The sequence below is a fragment of the Coenobita brevimanus genome, chromosome 112 (assembly GCF_032717465.1).
Source record: "Coenobita brevimanus isolate Jiangsu-jjx chromosome 112, ASM3271746v2, whole genome shotgun sequence".
In the NCBI taxonomy this organism is placed as follows: Eukaryota; Metazoa; Arthropoda; class Malacostraca; order Decapoda; family Coenobitidae; genus Coenobita; species Coenobita brevimanus.
In genome coordinates, this window is record NC_137065.1 from 20,684,931 (window position 1) to 20,704,591 (window position 19,661).

Consider the following 19,661-nt stretch of genomic DNA (forward strand, 5'->3'; position numbering starts at 1 on the left):
CACTTCTCGAAGGTAGTGTCTTTTTCCTGCTGGGGCGGTGGCGGGGCGGTTGGGTGTTATAGGGGCGCACGGCCCAGGCTGACTTGTCTCGTTGTTGCCTGGACGGTCGGTGTTCGGCTGCAGCTACTCCATGGGGTCGGTGTGAGGGTGTCGGTGGTTTTTCGGAGGCACTGTACTTTAACTCATGCATACCAGTTTGTATCATTAGAAAGTACTGCAGTGAGCCAAACCTTCGACATGGAGGCTGAAGATGTACAGGCAAAGGTAGACAAAAAGAGGCATCATTGGCTGCAATTATAAAGCTATTAGAAGCACAAAGTGTACAACTACAACCACAGAATGGAGGACAGAAAGAACTCAATGAACAATTACAGGCACAAAATGTTCAATTACAAGCCCAAAATGAAGGACAGAAAGAACTCAAGGAACAATTACAAGCACAAAGTGCACAATTACAAGCACACAATGAAGAACAGAAAGAACTCAAAGAAAAATTACAGGCACAGAACAAAGAGCAGAAAGAACCAAATGAACAGCGCCAAGAGGCATTCAAGGAGCAACAAAGGGAATTACAACTGAGATGCAAGGACAGCTAGATGCTTTCATGAGGGAATGATGGAAGAACAACAACTGTTGAAGGAGGATCTATACGCTGAGCTATGGCAGCAGAAGTATGAGGTAAGCAATAATGTGCTGGAGTGCAGACAGCATGTAGACTACCAGCTGACGATTACTGAGAGAACGGTGACAAAGTGCAGACAGCTTGTAGACAACCAGATGAAGATTAGTGAGGGAATAGTGATAGAGTGCAGATAGAATGTAGATAACTATCTGAAACATGTAGTCAACCATGTGAAGATAATTAGTGAGAAAATTGAGGCTGTAGCGAAATAATGGACAGTGTACTGTAGCATTACAGGGTTGAATAATCAGAACGTAGGAGTTTTAAGTCCTGGACTTAATCATGATGCTCCAGTTCTCAGGCCCCAAACCAGTGAAGTGCATGGCTATAATGGGGGTCCAATTAAAGAAACATCAGGAATTTGATGGTAGAGCATCTTGGGAAGCTTACCGTGCACAATTTGAGCTACTTGTCGATCAGAATGGTTGGGATGATAGGCAGAGAGCAGTGCAGCTGGCTACTAGCCTCAAGGATGCCGCAATGGAAATTCTGGACCAGATGTCAGTAGAGGAGAGGAACAGTTATCAAAACTTTAGTAGAACTACTGGAGCACAGATATAGGACCATGCACCAGACTGAGGTTTACAGAGCTAGATTCCGGAGCCGTGTATGGGCTCTAGGCAAATCCCTACAGCAGCTTGCTCATGACATGGAGAGTATGGCATACAAGGCATACCCTGGAGCAGCACCTAACCTGTTGGCTATTCTTCTGAGGGACCAGTTCATCGATGCTCTTGATAGTGCTGAGTTGAAAGTGCATGTGAAGCAGGCACAATCCAGAAGCATGCAAGAAGCACTTGCAAGGGCTCTAGAATTTAAGTCCTACGTCAGATCCAGTACATCCACTTTTCAGGCAGATCATAGCACAGGATTCAAGGTATGAAAGGGGCAGGTATGTGAAGTGGAAAAATCTGAAGGAAGTTGCTGGTACTGTGAAAAGCCAGGACATAGAAAAGAGGGCTGCTACAAGTGGACGAGGGAACAGGGGAAGACTGGAGGAAGTTCCTGGTTCTGCAGGAAGCTGGGACACAAGAAGGAGGATTGTTACAAATGGGTGAATGAGCAACAACAGTGCAGTGCAAGGAAATCTACAATTGTAACAAAAGCGTGTTGGACATGTAGTGAGGTGGGACACTTCAATTCTGAGTGTACAGAGAAGATAAAGGAGGATAAGAAGAAGGCTGCAGAAGACAAGAAAGAAGCAGAAATGTAGTGGACGCTGGTGTTAAGGGACAACCACCAGCCAGCTTTTCCCAAGTAGCTCGACCAATAAGAAAATGCGAGACAACTGCGATCAACAGTGTGCAGATAGACGAAAGACTAGACGGCAACAAATGTCCCTTGGTGATTGATTCAGCCTCAGAGCAGACTTCTGTGAGCCCCAGTGTGTTACATCAATGGTATCTGCCTGAGTCATCAGAACAATTGTATGGTGTAACTGGGCACCACGCAGAACTGAGGGAACCCTTGGATGTCCAGGTTGAAGTGGCAGGGCAAGAGGACATGTTTCCAGTCTATGTAACCGAGATGGAGGATCCTTGCCTTCCTGGTCTGGACTATTTGATGTCCATGGGATGTAAGCTGGACTTCTGCTCCATCAAGCTGAAGGTTCGAGGAAGGTTGATTCCCATCACAGCAGTGTGACGTACCGGTTCTGGCGGTGAGGTGAGGGCGCTCTGCACTACAGTAATACCCCCAAAATCAGAACTATTGCTCCAGGGCAGGGTGACTGGCTTTTTTGACAGCTGTACGATGCAAGACGAAGGCCAGAGTGATGGTGGGTAGAACTTTCGTGGAAACAGGAGCAGATGAAGTACTGCTTGTGGTGGCCAATTTCTCCCATGAGCCACAAAAGATCAATGAGGGAGAAATTGTGGGACTGTGTCAGGCAGTGGACCCTGAGTGGCACCAGAGGAAGGCCTGTAAAAGGAGTGTAGTCAAAGAAGATGAGTATCTGCCAGACCATTTATAAAACCTATTTCCAAGGAGTTGCCAATGCCTGCATGACTTGCAAGTGCTGGAGTTAAGACAGCTACTGATGAAGTTTGTTGATGTCTTTTCCACAGGAGACTTAAACCTGGGGTGCACTGATCCGGTGGAGCACTGTATAGACACTGGGAATTACCACCCAATTAGACAGCCAACATAGATGATGGCGCCAGCCCAGTGACAAAAAATGGAGAAGGCGATAGAGAATCCCCAAAGTCGAGAAATGATAGAAAATTCTAGCGGTCCTTGGGCATCAGCAGTGATTCTGGTAAGAAAAAAGGATGGCACAGTAAGGTGCTGTGTAGATTATCAAGCCCTGAATGAAGTAACAGTGAAAGATGCATACCCCTTGCCAAGAATTGATGACACCCTGGATGCTCTGTCAGGTGCAAAGTGGTTCTCCAACCTAGACATGAAAACAAGATATCATCAGGTCAAGGTTGTAGAGAAGAACAAGGAGAAAACAGCCTTTTCGTATGGGAGGGGTTTGTGGCAGCTTAAAGTGATGCCACTTGGCCTATGCAATGCCCCAGCTACTGTTGAACATCTTATCGATCGTGTACTGGAAGGCCAGCACAGGCAAACAGCTCTCATTCATCTGGACGATGTAATTGTGTTTGGACGGACTTTTGACCATGAACTGGAGAGGCTGTCAGAGGTGCTCAACAGGATCCAAGCGCACACCTCAAGCTGAACCCCAAGAAGTGCCACTTGTTCCACAAGAAAGTGAAGTACCTGGGACACATTGTGGGCAAGGGAAGCGTCCATACTGATCCAGTGAAGGTGGCAGCTGTGGAAAACTGGCTGGTTCCAACTTGTGCGAAGGAGCTATGGAGTTTCCTGGGTTTGTGTACCTACTATCGGCGTTTTGTCAAAGATTTTGCAATGATAGCTGCACCTCTGCACAAGCTGATGGGGAAGAGACGGAAGTTTGTGTGGACAGCAGAGACTCAGATTGCCTCTAATGAACTCAAGCATGCGTTGGCTAGCTCTCCAGTGTTGCCATACCCAGATCAGAGTCAGCCATTTATCCTGAACTGTGATGCTAGTGACCATGGTATTAGTGGAGAAGAAGGATGAAAAAGAGTATGTGGTGGCATATAAGAGCAAATAGCTCTGCCCACCAGAGTGGAACTATTGTGTGACCCTTAAGGAGCTCTTGGCGGTGATAAAGAGCCATGATTTCTTCCATCCCTACATGTATGGGTCCTACTTCATCATCAGGATAGACCATGCAGCACTCAAGTGGTTGAAGACGTTAAAGAATCCAGAAGGACAATTAGCATGCTGGCTCAGAAAGCTGGACCAGCACAACTATAAGGTGCAGTACCGTCCTGGGCACGTGCACAGCGTGCTGACAGCCTGAGTCGTTGACCTTGTGACCCAGAGTGCTGACAGTTTAGTAAAAAGAATATTATAGCAAGAAACGCAGCCGTACTACGGTGACAGAGCTTTGTCAGCTGAAAAAGACCTGAAGAGGATGCAGATGGAGGATGCAGATTTACAACCTGTACTAGAGTGGCTGCAGTGGAGTACAGCGAGACCATCTTGGGAAGAGGTTTCCAGATTCGGCCTTGTGACTAAGAGTTACTCGAGTCAGTGGGACCTTTTTTGTTTGAACAACGGACTATTGGAGTGTCAGTGGGAGACACCCAATGGCCTCAGCAGTATTGGCAACTGGTGGTTCTGAAGAAAATAAGGTCTGGGATCTTTGATAAGTCTCATAACCAGATCACTAGTGGGCACCTGGGAGTGAAGAAAACTGTAAACCGGCTGTGACAGAGGTTCTACTGGACTGGCATGTGTCAGGATGTCGAAGAGTGGTGTGGATCCTGTGATATATGTTGTGCCGAAAAGGGATCCAAGAGACGTGGTTGTGCCCCTCTCCAGCTGTAACAAGTGTGTGCGCCAATGGAAAGAGTTGCAGTGGACATCCCTGTACCTTTGCCACTCACTGAAAGAGGAAACAGGTATGTACTGTATGTGTCACCATGGACTACTTCACAAAGTGGCTAGAAGCCTATGCCATTGCCAATCAAGATGCTGTGACTGTTGCTCAGGTGTTGGTTGACCAGTTTCTCTGTCGTTTTGGGATGCCCAAGAGCTACAAACATACCAAGGTAGGAACTTCCAGTCTGCAGTGTTCCGTAAATGCTGCAAGTTACTGTGGATTAGGGAGACCAGGACGACCCCACTAAGGCCACAGTCAGATGGAATAGTGGAGAAATTCAACTGGACCCTGGAACAAGAACTGGTCAAGTACCGCATAGAGGGGCAAACAGAATGAGACCGGAAAGACTTCTTTGTTTTTCCCTGGAATGATTATTGCTTCCATGGCCGGGAGCCATCTGAATGTCCCTTGCGCATTAAGGAGGTTATTCTCTCAGGCATGGAAGCATACATTCCTTTCTCATATCCTTTGACTAATGCAATAAAGCCTTGGTTTAATCACGCTTGTTCTAATGCTGTCCACAACAAGATGGCCCATAAAAGGTACCAGAGCCAACCCATCTCTGAATCACATCTTTTTTATGTTCCTGCCAGGAATCGTAATAAGTCTGTTCTTCGCTCTACTAAAAACAATTTTATCTGTACTAAATGCTCTCAACTCTCCAACTCGAATTCTTCCTGTTCCTTCTTGCACCTTGCCAAAAAACTTTCTAAAAACTTTACCTCATTATCCTTCCCTCCTGTTTTCTACTCAGATGGATCCGTAGCTATTTCTTCTACTGATAAAGCAGATATCTTCACTCAGACTTTCTCCTCTAATTCCTCCTTAAATGATTCCGGTGCTGTTCCTCCATCACTTCCCCCCTCTGACTTCCTCATGGCTGTCATTAAAATTTCTTCAGCTAATGTATTTTCTGCCGTAGCTGGCCTTAATACTAACAAGGCATATGGGCCTGATGGAGTCCCTCCTGTTGTCCTCAAGAACTGTGCTTCTGTGCTTACACTCTGCCTAGATAAACTCTTTCGCCTTTGTCTTTCAACTTGTACCTTTCCTTCTTGCTGGAAGTTTGCTCTCATTCAGCCAGTTCCAAAGAAGAGTGACCATTCGAAACCCTGTAACTATCGTCCAATTGCTTTAACATCCTGTGTCTCAAAAGTTTTCAAGTGTATTCTTAACAGAAAAATTTTAAAGCATCTTTCCTATCACAACCTTCTTTCTGATCGTCAGTATGGGTTCTGTCAGGAACGCTCCACTGGCGATCTTCTCACCTACTGTATCTTTCAGAATCCTGGTCATCCTCCTTTCGGGACCTTGGCGAAAGCTTTGCCATTGCACTTGACATCTCAAAGACTTTCGATTGAGTCTGGCATGAATCTATAATTTCCAAACTGCCCTCTTACTTTTTTTTATTTTTTATGTGACCAACTCCGGGCATAGGCTTCACAGCCTGCTCCCAAGGCCCAGTAGTCCTCCTACATACCATACACCTCTACATGTCACCACTTCGGCACTAACACCCACCGTCCATACTGAATACATGCTAGGGCTGTCTCATACAGGACTGGTGTATTATTAGCGGGGGTATTTTTACGACATGTCAGTGGTTCTTCTGGTAGCTCAGTAAAGTCTGATATTCATGAAATTCAAATCCTTAAACTGTCCCCTGCCACAGCAGGATTTGAACCTAGGTCCGGTAGGACTGCAGGCCAACTCTCTACCGATTGAGCCACCTTCTATCTGTGCTTCCATCTATTGCTTCCTTTCTGGTCGTTCTATAGCCACTGTTGTAGACGTCCATCATTCTTCTCCTAGATCTATCAACAGTGGTGTTCCTCAGGGTTCTGTCCTACCACCAACTTTCTTCCTTTTATTCATCAATGACCTTCTAAGCTGTACATCTAACCCTATCCACTTGTATGCTGATGATTCCACCCTTTACCTTTCCATTCGGCTCCTGCAACGTCCATCTCAGCAGTTACTTCAACAAACAAGGGATGAGGCTATGGCACACCTAATTTACTTGGCTCACATCTCTGACTGGGGTAAAAATAATCTTGTTGTTTTTAATGCATCAAAGACTCAGTTTTTACACCTTTCAACCCGACATAGTCTTCCATAGGAGTACCCACTAATGTTTAATTGTGACGTCGTTCACGCGGCGGTAGTCGATGCAAAACCGCATCATGCCGTCTTTCCTTTTTACTAGAACGACGGGGGAGGACCACGGGCTGGTGAAGGGGGAGATAACACCTGCCTCTTCCATCTCGCGCACCTGGCGGTCCTCCTCTTCTCTCTGTCGGGGGTTTTTACGTTGGGAAGGTTGTCGTATCAGTGGGCCTGTCATATGGATCACGTGAGACAGGTACGTAGTATGTCCTATATCTGCGGGTCCTTTCGCGAACAAATCCTGGAACTCCAGGAGGAGGCGGCGTAGGGCATCTGACTGTTGGTCGGAGAGATGGTCAGGGATGGGGGGAAGGGGGGCGGGGTGGTGGGAGGGGGACGGGGCGCAGGGCCCGACTTCTTCCATCTCTCCAATGATAAGCCCTTTGGGGAGGGTGAGAGGGGACGGGGCTAGATTGGCGATGCGAATGGCGGTGCGGTGGGGAGGGAGGAAGGTAAGGGAAACAAGGCAGGCAGAAAGGGGTCCGGAGGGGAGGAGGGGGGAGAACAAAACGGATGGGCCCGAGGGCCTGTTCAGGGGCACCCATGCCTCGTGGTGTGAGGGGATGGTAATGGCGGTGGAGATGGTGGTGGGGAAGAAGGGGGCAAGGGTGGGGTGGGACAGTGCGGGGGGAGGGGGGGAGGGAGGCGAAGAAGGGGGGGAGAAGAGAGGGGGCGCTGGGGGGGGGAGGGTGAGTCCTTCGGCCGGGGCCGCGGCGTGCATGTGCAAACGGCTGGAGTGGAACGGGGTGGGGGGCGGAACTGGAGTTGTCGGTGGTGACAGTCGATCGTGGCTCCAAGTTTTTGAAGTAAGTCTAGCCCTAAATACCCGTCACAACTCTGGCAGGAGGAATAAAAAATGGTGAATGGGTGTTGGGCGGACACTGGCTGGTGGGTGTCGACCCGTAGGGCCCGAGTCTCCCCACGGATGGGCAGGGGGCCATCCCCCGCATCCACAAGGTGAGTGGTAGTGGGGAGGAGTGGGCCAAACCGTGATTTGTAGCGGGAGAAATAATGGCTGTAAAGGCAGGATCTGGCTGCTCCCGTATCAACTAGTAGTCTGGCCTTCACGCCATTTATTTTCATCTTGTGGTATACTGGGGGGCGATACTTAGGGGTGATGGCCCCCGCCACCGTGGGTTGGTGCGGGGGCAGGCCTAAAAATCCAGCTGGCTAGGGCTCTCGTGCCCCTATTCCTGCTCTAGTTCTCCTGGAGGGGGTTCGTCCACGGGCGCCAGCTCGTCCCCTGGGGCCTCGCCTTCTAGGGCGGACACTTTACGCGAACCCGGGGTTGTGTTTCTGCAGCGAGCAGCTTTCAACTGGTCCCGTATGTCATGAAGGGGGCAGTGGGAGTTTCAGGCTGTGAATTCCCACGGGTTGATCAGAATTAGGTTTGGGTTTTCTCGCGGGGCGGGGCGCCGACGGGAGGGGTGCGCCCTGGGTGGGCTAGGCGTCAGGGTCGGGCTGGTGTGGGGCAGGGGCGGACGCGGTGTGGCTGGGGGAGCCGGAGGTCGGGTGGGAAATTTCTTAACAACATTAATTTGTTGTGGAGAAGGGCAGGCGGTCAGGAGGCGCCGTATCAGCTGTATATCTCTATCCATGTCTCCTGTTGGGTCATGGATAGTAAAGTGTTGCTTCACAACACTTGGGAGTACTCGGAGCAGAGTATTGAATGTATGCTGGTCCCGGGTTTCTTCGTCTGCCTCCGGGTAGGCAGCAGTAACCAGGCGTCTTGCCTGCAACAGGGTATTATCTAAATCCCCGTCATATGCAAAACTATCCAATTTGGATAGAGCCACCACTTTCCCTAATGATGGGGTGATGGCTTGGACAGCGAACTTGGTAAAGTTCTGCCAGGTGAGTTCTGGGACGATTTTCGGCGCAATGTTTGCTGTGGCTTTACCCAGTAGTGGTAGTGTGACTGCAATTTTTTGTTGGTCATTTTCAAAGCCAATATCTAGTAACGGTTTAATTATTGCAAGATATGTGTGTATGTCATACTGGTCAGGGTCAAACTTGGGTAACTGAATGTGCGGTTTAGGTGCCATTTTTCCAAATATTTCCTGCTTACCTCTCTTCAACGTTCGGATCTAGAACCACCGCTGGCCACCAGTGCAATGCTGGGTAGAATTAGGCTCGACTTCTCGTTCCTATTTCACCCAACGTGGAGCGGGGTCCTCTTTCGAGACCGGAGCTAGTGCAATAAAGAGAGGCAGGACATAAAAACTTTCGACAACACCATACACATATATTACCACAGTCAGACACAGGACATTTCAGCAGATATTACAACACAATATAGAGCAATATAAAACCTTATCTAAGATATGTGTATCTCGCAGGATACTTGCTTTCTAGATACTAATGACGACACAACAATCCTAGAGTGTTAGGAGTGCAGTAAATACAGGTGCGCGCAGAGCGCGGAAGGGGGGGGAGAGGGGGTTGGAACTCCCTAGGAGGAGATAGGGGAGGCGCGGAGAGTGACTTAAAACGGCGAGGAGAAAGTTATAGTAATATTGGAAGATGACAGATATTAGCAGGGGAGTTTATACGGTGTCTGCTAGTGAAAGTACTTTGGCAAATAACTCTGATTCTTGATTGACACTTACTTTAGTTTTAAGAGCGTGAGCGAGTAATAAAGGGGGGGCTTCTAGGGGTAGCGTGGGGAGGGAGGGAATATGATTAATACTTCCTTTCTTGATATTTTCTTGTTAGGATGGGGGGATGCCTCTTTAGGCACAGGCTTACTAATTACACTTCTGTCAGAGAGGTCCTCCAGGTATAGTATATAGAATCTCGCTTCACAACGCGTAACAAGGTCGAAATACTCGTAATGCTACTTTCACAATATTACTTCGCGGCTAGCCAATAGAACATTAATGATATTTCTTCTTCACAGTCTTTCTTCCAGCAATGGGGGTATGTCTTTATAAATATCCGGGGTGACACTCGCACATATTGTCACTCAGATCTTAGTCCACATTCTCGACCTCTAACTTCTCATTGTGATCTGATTTACCCTGATATACATCACATAAATTCACTGCACAATACTTGTTCTAGGGGAGAGAGTCACACTTAACCTAATTCATCATTGTTACATTATCACCCGTATTCTCTCAGGGAAGAAAACAGGGGCATGACATCGGTGATCCGGCTGAACTGGGGGCACCGTCAAGACGGGGCGAGCCGAGAGGGCACGGGGCAGCTCGCAAGGGCGTCCTCTCGTGTCCGGGTCTCCTGGTGGCTTCCAGACTGGGCTCCGGCGTAAGGCCCTCGGGACTGGGGCCGAATAGGTCCCGGAACCTCTGTGTCAGGTCCCGGCGTCGTGGGGGCGTGGAGAGGTCTCGCCCGGGTGTCCTGGGGAGGGCTGAGAGAGGCGACGGTCTGCTCTAGGGCCAGGCGTAAAGAACAGAGACCAGGGGAGGCAGGGAGGTCTGTCCGGGATGTTCTGGGACAGGATACCTGGAGTCCAATCTCCGGTCGTGGAGACGTCCCTCTCCTAGACACGCCCTGGGAGCGACCATAGATCGTCTCTATCTGGACACTGGGGGAGCGACCATTGATCGTCTCTACCCGAACACTGTGGGAGCGACCATTGATCGTCTATATCGGAGCACTAAGGGAGCGACCATTGATCGTCTCTACCTGGACACTGTGGGAGCGACCATTGATCGTCTCTACCGGAACCCTAAGGGAGCGACCATTGATCGTCTCAACCTGGACACTGTGGGAGCGACCATTGATCGTCTCAACCGGAACCCTAAGGGAGCGACCATTGATCGTCTCAACCTGGACACTGTGGGAGCGACCATTGATCATCTCTACTGGAACACTAAGGGAGCGACCATTGATCGTCTCTACCTGGACGCTGTGGGAGCGACCACTGATCGTCTCTACCGGAACACTAAGGGAGCGACCATTGATCGTCTCAACCTGGACACTGTGGGAGCGACCATTGATCGTCTCAATCGGAATCCTAAGGGAGCGACCATTGATCGTCTCAACCTGGACACTGTGGGAGCGACCATTAATCGTCTCTACCGGAACACTAAGGGAGCGACCATTGATCGTCTCTACCTGGACACTGTGGGAGCGACCATTGATCGTCTCAACCGGAACCCTAAGGGAGCGACCATTGATCGTCTCTACCTGAACACTGCGGGAGCGACCATTGATCGTCTCTACCGAAACACTTTGAGAGCGACCATAGATCGTCTCTACCAGAGGGGCGCTGGCTGGAGTATTAGTTCTAACTCCACCCCTAGCTAACTCAGTGATTCCGCCACGCAAAGGTAGTGTCTTTCGCCTACGGTGGTGGCGGCGTGGTGGCTGAATGTCACAGGAGCGCACGGCCCGGGCTGACATGCGTCGTTGTTGCCCGGAGTGGTGGTGGCTGGTGGCGGCTACCCCGTGGGGTCCGTGTGGGGGTGTCGGCATGCTTGTGGGCGAACTCTGTTGTTCCTGGTTCGCCCTGTCGTCGGGGATACTATGGTATTCTCCGGGAGTTTCCTCGGGAGTACTGTTAAAGCCACGCATTTCAGATACCTCAGGGTTGATCTGATGAATTATGTTATCATTTTTCTCAGCATGTCTTCATTTATGTATATGAATGCTATTCTCATATTAACAAACAGTGTATAGGTTCCATGTTCTGTACCGTCTCACTGATGTGGTCAGCCGGAGATACAGTAGTCTGTCACTGATAATCGCACCTAGGTCCTTCTCTCTTTCTGATACGTGTGGGTTTTACTTCCTAACTTATAATCCCAGTCTAGTCTTTTTCCACTTTTGCCAGACTTAATTACATGACACTTGTCCACACTGAATTCAATTTGCCATTTACCTGCATTACTTCATTCATGAAGTTTACTTAATTCTTCTTGTAGCTCTGTACAAGAGTCTGTGTTAGTAATTCTCCTTTGTATTTTTGCATTATCAGCAAACATATTTAAATAGCTTTCGGGCCCAGTGTTACTATATATATGTCATTTATATACCCTAAAACATAACTGGTGCCAGCACTGAGCCCTATGGAACTCTGCTAGTCATTTCCCTCCATTATGAGTAATTTTCCCTTAATATTGTTCTTATTTCCCTTTTTCCGTGAAAATTTTGCATTCAGCAGCACAGTCTGCATCAGATTCCTCCTTGATGGTACAGTTTCCATAAAAGTCTTTGATGCGGTACTCAGTCAAATGCTTTCTTGAAATCTAGATAGATACTGTCCACCCACCCTTCTCTTTTCTGTGATGTTTCTGCAGCTCTGTCATAGTTGCATACTAAAATAGTAACACATGATTTTCCCCTTCTGAATCAAACAACCTTTCTGTTATCATATTGTGTTCTTCTAGACAGTTTACCCAAATTTTTCTTATCAACTTATCCAGTATCTTACAGTACTTAGAACACTGGTTAATGATACTGGTTGGTAGTTGACTAGATTATGTCTATTCCCTTTCTTGAATAGGGGAACAATGTTTGCTTTCCTCCAAATATCAGGTAGTTTACCTTGACCCAAGGATTCCTTGAATATTAAAGATATTGATTCACTTAATTCCTTTTCACATTCATGTGGCACCCAACATGAAATTTCATCATGACCATTTGCTTTTCCTTTGTCTAATTTGCTTAACTCCTGCTGTATTTCTTTTTCTGATATTTGTATATCTGGTAATATGTGTGGGCATGTATGTTCCATATCAGCTCTCTCATAATTATTTTCTTCTGTTAAAACTGATTGGAAATTTTTATTTAGTGCCTTACAAATATCTTTCTCTAGTGTAAGGATGATCCCCTCGTCCGAAATGGACTGTATTTTATCTCTTACTTTAGTTTTGCTTCGGCTGTAGCTGGAAAATAGCTTCGGTTGATCATTACTTTTCTTTATAATGTCTTCCTCAAACTGTCTTTGGGCCTCTCTCCTTATTCTTTATAATCATTTCTTGCCTGTTTATAGTTATTATATGCCCTCTCACTATTGTGTCTTCTGTATCTATTCCACAATGTCTCTTTTTTTTCTTTTGATTTTTTACATTCTTTACTGTATTATACCAAGTCTTTATTTTCACTTCCGCTTCTTTGTGCTGTGGGATGTAATTTCGGACTCCTGTTTCATAAAGTTCACAGAATTTTCTATATATAACATTTAAATCTTGGCCTCTTAGCTCTTTTTCCCAATCAATTTCCAAGAAGTACTTTAGGTACCCCTGGGGGTAGGGGGGGTTTTCAAGAATACTCCCCCAGTATCCCTGCTTGTCGTAAAAGGCGACTAAAAGGGTTGGCGGAGGGTTAGTGCCCCTCCCCGGAAAACAACTAACTAAAAAAACAAACAATAAGCCTCGGACAAGGACTGACCAAACGTTGACGACCAAGGACCGGACAAAGGACATTGCAATTGGAACGTGGAATGTAAGGGGAGCGAATGATGAGGTGAAAGAGAGAGAGATTGTCCAGGTGCTTGAGGGTGCGAAAGTGGATGTATGTGGAATAACTGAAACAAAATGGAGAGGAGAAAGTGTGAGAGAATGGGAGAAGGATGGGGTATATGTGCAGGAGTAGGTGAGAATGAGAGGGCAAAGGAAGGAGTTTGTATAGTTGTGAGTAAAAGATGGAAGAGGAGCATAAGACAGTATGGATCAGTTGGATCAAGGATTGTGTGGGTAAAGTTGAAAGTTGGAATACAAATGTGGGCGATTGTGTGTGTGTATGCACCAACGCAAGATCGTGCTAGAAGAGTGAGAGAAGAATTCTGGACAAATGTAGAAGTGTGCATGGAAAAGTTTGGAAGGAATGAGAGAGTGTTTTTGATTGGTGATATGAATAGTAAAGTTGGGAATGTGAAGGTGGATGGAATACTTGGTGAGTGGGGTGTGCCTGCTGAGATAGATGAGAATGGCAGTGCGTTAGTGGACATTTGTGCTGGGAGGGGGTTGGTGATAGCCAATACCCTCTTCAGGCATAAAATGATCCACAGGTATACATGGCGAGTGATGAGAAGGGTGGGTGGTGAACTGAATGAAAGGAAGGCAATGATTGATTATGTGTGTGTGGATGAAAGGATGCGAAGATGTATATTGGATGCAAGAGTTTATAGAGGTTGAGGGAGTGGACTTTCTGACCACTACTTGGTGGTGGCCAGAATTAAAGTCCAAGTAAGATGGAGGAACAGAAGAAGGGAAAGACGAGAGGAAGGAGTAGTTGCAAGGAGAGTGGAAAGGTTACAAGAGGATGAGAAAAAGGCAGAGTATAAGAGAGAAGTGGAGGAACGATTGGGCAAATATGAATTGGAGCAGATGGGGGACGTGGAAGGTGTGTGTAGAATATTTACAGAAGAAATATGTGCAGCATGTGATGTGGTGTGTGGAAGGAAGAGAAGACGGAGGGGGGTGCAAGGAACAGCGTGGTGGACTGAAGAGGTGAAACAGGCTGTGGCACAAAAGAAGAAAGCATACAATGAATGGATGAGGAATAGGGGCGTGGAAGAGGTTGAGAGGCGGAAGAGAGAGTTATATGTAGAAAGAAAGAGAGAGGTGAAAAGATTAGTAAGAGAGAGGTGAAAAGATTAGTAAGAGAGAGTAAGAAGAGAGTGGATGAGGAATTTGGAAGGAATCTGAGTGTAAAGTGGAGGGACTGTAAGAAAATGTTCTGGAGAGAGGTGAAAAGAGTAAGACAGGGTGGAAGTGAAGTTAGCAAGGGAGTGAAAGATAAAAATGGTAGATTACTAGTGGAGAAGGGAGAAAAAGTGAGCAGATGGAGAGAACACTTTAAGGAATTGTTGAACATAGAGGATGGAAGTAATGCGAGTATAAGTGGCTGGGGAATGGCTGGGAGAAGGAGGGAGGTGAGAAGACAGGAAGAAATCAGTAGGATAGAAGTTGTGGAAGCAATGAAGAAAGTTAAATCAGGAAAGCCCCAGGAATTGATGGAGTGTGTGGTGAAATGCTGAAGCATGGGGGAGAGATAGTAGTAGAATGGATGTGGAAGATGTGCAGATTGGCCTGGGAGGAAGGTAGAGTCCCGGAGGATTGGAAGTCAGGTATAATTATTCCCTTGTACAAAGGAAAAGGGGAAAAAGAAGTGTGTGGTAATCATAGGGGCATTTGTCTTCTTAGTATAATAGGAAAAGTGTATGGTAGGATACTTATTGACAGAGTTAGAGAAAGAACAGAGGAATTAGTTGGAGAAGAACAGGGAGGCTTTAGGAAGGGAAAAGGTTGTGTAGATGAGATATTCATTCTCAGATCTTTAGTGGAAAAGTTTCTAGAGAAGGGAAAGAAGTTGTATGTGGCTTTCATGGATTTGGAGAAAGCATATGACAGGGTGGATAGACTAGGATTGTGGAAAGTGTTAAGAATATATGGAGTAGATGGGAAGTTGTTGAATGCTGTGAAGAGTATGTACGATGGTGCGAAGGCTGCAGTGCGTGTGGATGGTGAACTAAGTGAATTTTTCTCTTTGAAAGTTGGGTTGAAACAGGGATGTGTCATGTCTCCATGGTTGTTCAATTTGTACATGGATGGGGTAATAAAAGAGGTACAAGGTAGGGTAGTGGATGTTGGAGTGGCCCTGGTGAGAGAGGATAGTGTTTGGAAACTCCCTGTGCTGTTGTTTGCAGATGATACTGTGTTGTTGAGTGAAGACGAAGGGGAGCTGCAAGGCTTGGTGGATGAGTTTGGGAGAGTGTGTAAGAAACGGAATCTAAAGGTGAATGTAGGGAAGAGTAAAGTGATGGTCTTTGAGAGAGGTGAAGTCAGTAAATGTACAGCGAGGTTGGATGGTGAGGAATTGGAAAATGTGAGTACGTTTAAGTACTTGGGTAGTGTGATGAGTAAGGATGGAGGTTTGGAGGGTGAAGTGCTTGAAAGGGTACAGCAGGGAAGAAAGGTTGCTGGTTCTTTGAAAGCAGTGATAAGAAACAGGGAAGTGAGCATGGAAATGAAAAAGTTACTACATGACAGTATTGTGATACCAACTCTAACGTACGGAAGTGAAGCTTGGACGTTGTTGGAAGGACACAAGTCAAGAGTGAGAGCAGTGGAAATGAGTTATTTAAGAGGAGCCTGTGGAGTCACATGGAGAGACAGGCTGATGAATGAGGATATAAAGGAGCGTTGTGGTGTTGATGTGGATGTGATAGGAAGCGTTATGAGGAACATACTGAGGTGGTTTGGCCATGTGGAGAGGATGGAGGGTGAAAGACTGACGAAGAGAGTGTATGTGAGTGAGGTGGAGGGGGAAAGAGGGAGGGGGAGGCCGAGGATGAGATGGAGGGATGGGGTGGAGAGGTATATGAGAGAGGGGGGTGTGAGTTGGGAGCAGGGGAGTGAAATGGCGGGGGACAGGGCGACTTGGAGGCGATTTGTTTGTGGCCACCCCAAACGGGACTGAGGCGTCTGGCAATAGATAGATAGATAGATAGATAGACTTTAGGTAATTGTACCGGCAAGAACATAAGAACATAAGAAGAGAGGATAACTGCAGTAGGCCGGTTGGCCCATGCTAGGCAGCTCCTAGAAGAGTAACTGAACTACTAGAATGAGATAAGGATAGCAAAGAAGAAGGCTCTCCCCCGCCCTCCAAACCCTCCAGCCGAAGCCGGCAGGAAAAAGTCAGAAAGAACACCACGCCGTATAGAAAAACTGGCGTGGACATTTTACAGGAAAGTGTGAAAGGAGAATAGAGACTATCATAGTGTAACCTGAAAAAAAAAAATTTTGAATTAGTATTGGTTATAAGATTTTCTTTATTCTATATCCACCCCTTATTTGTCATATGCTTATCTAGCCTATGCTTGAAACTCTCAATGGAAGAGGCAGCAACTACTTTACTAGGTAGCTTATTCCATTCGTCTACTACTCTATTACCAAACCAATTTCTACCGATTTCCTTACTGAAACGGAATTTTTCTAGTTTGAAACCATTATTTCTAGTTCTATCCTGTATGCTCACTTTAAGTACCTTGCTAATATCTCCCTTATTTATACCATTCATCCACTTAAACACCTCAATTAAGTCTCCCCTTACTCTACGCCTCTCTAGCGAATGCAGACTTAGTCTTTTCAGTCTGTCTTCATATGACAGGTTCCGGATGTCATGTATCATTTTAGTCATTCTTCTCTGTACATTTTCTAACGAATTAATATCCATTCTATAGTAAGGACACCAGAATTGTACTGCGTAGTCTAAATGTGGCCTTACTAATGCTAGATAAAGTTTTAGTATTACTTTAGATGATCTATTGCTCACGCTTCTCGAAATAAATCCTAGAACCCTATTTGCTTTATTTCTCGCATTAATGCACTGTTGCCTTGGTTTAAGGTCGTTACTAAGCATAACTCCTAGATCTCTCTCGCATTCCGATTTGCTAATTTCTTTGTTATCTAAGCTGTATTTAGTATCTCCAATGGTCTTGCCTACGTTAAGTACTTTACATTTTTCAACGTTAAATTCCATTTGCCAAGTTTTAGACCATTTGGACAATGTATCGAGGTCTTTTTGTAAGTTATGGCAATCGTCAGTAGAGTTAATTATACGCCCTATTTTTGTATCGTCGGGAAATTTGCTGATGCTGCTATTGACTCCTAAGTCTAGGTCATTTATATATATGATAAATAATAAGGGACCGAGTACTGAACCCTGTGGTACACCGCTAGTTACTAATCCCCAGTCCGACTTAGTTCCATTTATTAATACTCTCTGCTTTCGTCCTTTCAGCCAGGATTCTATCCATTTTAAGATATCGCCGTCTATACCGTGTGCTCGAACCTTTCTAACTAACCTTTCGTGTGGGACCCTATCAAAAGCTTTACTAAAGTCCAGATAAATAACATCGTAAGCTTTATCGCTATCTACTGCCTCATAGACCTCCGACTAGAATGACAACAAATTTGTGAGGCATGATCGTCCTTGCCTGAATCCGTGCTGACTTTCGTTTATAAGATTAAATTTTTCTAAGTGTTCTCTAATCTTATTTGCCAAAATTGACTCTAACATTTTTCCTACTATTGACGTTAGACTTATCAGACGATAATTCGACGCAGCTGATTTATCACCCTTTTTAAAGATGGGCACTACGTTTGCGGTTTTCCACGCCTCTGGAACTTCTCCTGAACTTAAAGAGTCATTAAATAACGTTAAAAGTGGCTGACATAATTCTTCTTTGGTTCCTTTATAATTTTTGCATATATATCGTCCGGACCTGGCGATTTTTGAGGTTTTAACTTATTAATTTCTTTCAATACGTCCTCCTTACTAATGGTTATTTTACTAAGAATATTTTCCGTATTCTCATGGTAAATATTTGCTGCTTGAGGGACCAGGCTTAGATTTTCCTTGGTGAATACTGATATGAAATAATTATTTAGGATGGAGCACATTTCTTTATCTTCACTGGTAATGTCACCTGATTCTGTTCTGAGTGGTCCTATCCCATCTTTATTTTTCTTTCGATACATTTGATAAAAACCCTTGGGGTTTTCTTTTGATTCACTTGCAACCTTAATTTCATAACTTCTCTTTGCTTTTCTTATCTCCCTCTTTACTTCTCTATTTAAAATTGTGTACCGGTTACGTAAGTGTTCCTCTCCACGTTTTATTTTTCTATATATTCCTTTCCTTTGGCCTATGAGAGATTTTAATCTGTTGTTTAACCATCTAGGTTCTGAATTATTGAAGGAATATATCTATCTTGGCCTCCGTGTATTATATTTATTAACTCGTTATACTTCTCACTGGTCGAACGTCTGTTTGGTACTGGAGCTGAGTTAATTTCCGTCACCTGGACTACATTCCTATCTACCACCTCCCCCCTCACAGACACCTGACGGACATCCCCAGGTGTTTCCTGCGCCTGACCTATGACCTGGGGTTCCCCACTGACCTGACATTCCCTCAAATAGCTAACCTCCCTGTGGAATACCGTTCGAAAATAAGCTCTTAAGCCATCGAAATCTCCTAGACGAAAATTAGGAACGGTGGAGGTATTTTCAGTGGAACAGACATCCCAAATAAATTTGAACTTAATTTCTTCATGATTGCTATTACCAAGTCGTCCACCAACCTCTATATCGCTAATGATATTTTCTTTATTAGCTAAAACCAAATCTAGTATATTATTACCTCTGGTGGGCTCCCTGATATACTGATAAAGGAAATTATCCTGTACTACCTCTAGCAATTCCTCTGACTCTGCATCTCCTCTCTTATTTCTCCAATCTATCCTGGGCAGACTAAGGTCCCCTACAATTATTACTAAGCTGGACTGTGATGCTTTCCTAATTTCCTCCCAAAGGTATTTACTATCAGCTCTACTTAATTTAGGAGATCTGTAAATTGCTCCTAAGACTAGTTTCTCCCTATTGTTACTAATTTCAACCCAGACACCTTCTGTGTCCCTATTTACTTTAATGTCTGCTTTATTGTAACAGTTTAATGAATCCTTTACATAAATAGCTACCCCTCCCCCCTTTCTTCCCTGACGGTTTGACACAAAAATATTATAGCCTTTTATCTGATATTCTGCTAAAAATTCTCGAGTGTCTGTATTCATCCAAGTTTCACTAATAACGGCAATGTCTATTTTCTCTGTACAAATTAAAGCCCTCAGTTCATCCATTTTATTACGTAAACTCCGGCTGTTTGAGTAGTACACTTTCAGATTATTACTAGTAGTTATGCCTCTACCTTGGCATTTGCTGTTATTTATTTTATTACTAACTGGGAAACTCTTTACTTTATTAATATAACAATTTTTTGTACTATCGCTTATCGCCCTTTTTTGTGGTTTAGGCTCTTTATGTAAATTTCATCACTGCAAACTATTTCATATGCAATCCTGAAGCTGCAATTAAATACTGCATGGTCGCTTTTGCC